This window comes from Penaeus vannamei, chromosome 34 (genome assembly GCF_042767895.1).
Source record: "Penaeus vannamei isolate JL-2024 chromosome 34, ASM4276789v1, whole genome shotgun sequence".
NCBI classification, from domain to species: Eukaryota; Metazoa; Arthropoda; class Malacostraca; order Decapoda; family Penaeidae; genus Penaeus; species Penaeus vannamei.
Window position 1 is genome coordinate 13985157 of NC_091582.1, and position 2500 is coordinate 13987656.

Sequence of the window (2500 nt, forward strand, 5' to 3'; positions counted from 1 at the left end):
TGAGGAAGTTGGGAAAGTAGGAGTCTCAACTTGGGTGGATAATGCACTAGTAGGCACTGAGGAGTGGGTAGTAATTGTAGTGTTCAGAGTCGTGGTCAAAGGAGAGCCTGGGGTCGGGTAGCCAGGAGAGTTTGAAATGGTGGGGCTATTTGATGAAGGGGCAAGCCTCACTGTCTCTAATATGGGTATTACATCTTCATTACTGGCCATAGGAAGCCTGAACTATGTTGGGGAAATAAACAGTCTATCCCTCAGGGTCCCCTTGAGGGGTAAGGGATAAACAATCAAAACAGGGGAATACCGTGCCCATGCCTCCCTCAGGCCATTCAGGACTTGCACAAAGCCAGCCTTTCATCCTTTCATCACGGCTCTTACACCTTAGGAAGTAGATAGTGGAAGGGGTTGTTGACACCCCCCACGACAACAACGGGCAAGGGATTGGGAGGGAAAGGGTGTTATAGGAAAGTATGGTAACAAAAAGGGAAAGAGGGAAATAAATTAAGTAGAGCAGGGATTAGTAAAATGGGAAAGGTTAAGGAGGTAGAACGATTAAGTGAATTGCATTAAATCTGTGATTGGGGAAGGAAAAGGGATAATAGGTTATAACGGTAAATATGGTTATCTTAGTAGTAGGGGATTAGGCATCTAAGGGTTGAGATAAAGGATCAGGAGTAGAAGTATTGTCCATAGGGAAGATGGGGTCTGGAGAAGGGTATTGTGATAAAAGAGATTCACTTGTATGTCCAAGAGGGAGTGGGAGGGATAGTGGGAAAGGATTTTTTTTTGGGGGGGGAGGGGGTGGGGGGTAAGAGAATGAGGTATGTGGAACGGAATAGAGGTGGCTGTTGGACAAGTAGGAGGAGAGGAATCCAGAGGATGAGAAAGGGGGACTGGGGAAATTGGTGAAGTATCAGGAAGAATGTCTGGAGGGGGGGGGGGGACTGGGGAAATTGGTGAAGTATCAGGAAGAATGTCAGGAGGGGAGGGGTCTGGAGAAGGACACTGTTTTGATAGAGGGGATTCGTGTGAGTATTCAAGTGGGAGCAGCCGAGAGGGTGGGAGGGTGTAAGAGAAAGGCCGGTTGGATGGAATTTAAGCAGGAGGAGGATAGATATCTGCAAATACTTTAAATGTAGGAGTAGGAACAGAGAGATTGGCTGGTGGATGAGGGAGCGAAGTGTTGGGTCATTTTTAGGAAGTTTTGGATGTCTTCAATGGTTTCTGGAGGGAAGTTGGGTAAAGAGGACTGAGAAACAAAGGTACTCTTATGAGGAAAAGAGATAGATATCTGAGGAGCAAAAGAAGAGGAAGGTGTAGGAGAGAATGTGGTAGGAGAGAGTGGAGTGAAATGTTTAGGTTGCCTGGTACGACAAATAAAGTAGGGAGGAGGGGTAAGTATCGGGGAAGTGGTAGACATTAGAGTATCTGGATTTAGAATGGAAAATGAATTTGACTGGTGGATAGAGTGAGTAAACGTAGGTCGTAGGTTTAGGGTATTGAGGAGAGATACCCGGGGAGATGCAGAAATATCTTGTGAAGATGGCGGGGGAGCAGAGCAAAGGACTGTTTTGGAATAAGTTGAGAGAAAAACCTCGTAATCGTGCTTCTTGTCTGGCCTCACGTAAAGTGAGGCCTAGTTTAAATCTGAGGACTGCTACCTCACATTCAAACTTATAGGCAGGGCAGCTCCTATAAAACACATTATGGGTCTCCACAACTGGCACATGTACATGACTGAGCAGGGAATTTGAACAGTCATGACCAGGTTGGGCACACAGAGGGCAATGGGTTGTGGAGCGACAATGTTTGGCTGGGTGGCCAAAACGCCAACATTTCTGACATTGACAAGGAAGGGGTCAATATTGTTGGATATGATAAGACAATCCACTAATTTAAACCTCATGTGAGGAGGTCTTGTCTATGGTAGCTAATCTTGGCAATATTAACGTGGGATTTACGTTGGCCTCTGGGAGGAATAGTGTAACACTGTACTGCCACTGCATTATATTCAGCAAGGCAGGAAAGTAGGTCATTTGGGGGAATAGAAACAGTTCCATTACAAGTATTAAGAGAGGGGTGAGATTCGGCAAGAATGGGTTTGCCAGTGAGGTGAGGTCAGGGTAGACAGTGACAGTGCAAGAGCATGGGATTCAGATGTAACCGTGACAAGGCATGAATGATCAGAGCGAGTGCGGATGGTAACCTTGCCAACTTGTTTCTCGAGGGCTGTGCAGCAGGAGATGAAGAGGAGAATGTTGGGGAAGAGGAAGGGGTGCTTTCTAGAGGTTGAGTAATAACCTGGGTGGGTGTTTTGGAATGGTTAGTTGTTCTTAAGCGCCAAAAAGGGGGTATTAGTATTAGTAGTCGGAGCCATGGTCAAAGTAGGGGCAGGGGTTTAAAAACCATCAAAATCAAATTAAGATGGGCTACTTGATGAAGGGTCATCCATTAATGCCCTTATCAAGGATAAAAAATCTTCATTATTGGCCGTGGTGAGCCT

The 2500-nt window shown here is 46.0% G+C and overlaps 1 long non-coding RNA gene across 1 annotated transcript in view; it reads right to left on the reverse strand.

The window, feature by feature from the left end:
* Positions 1–2500, reverse strand: part of LOC113802068 (uncharacterized) — a 6525-nt gene that overhangs the window by 1598 nt on the left and 2427 nt on the right. The window lies entirely within an intron of this gene.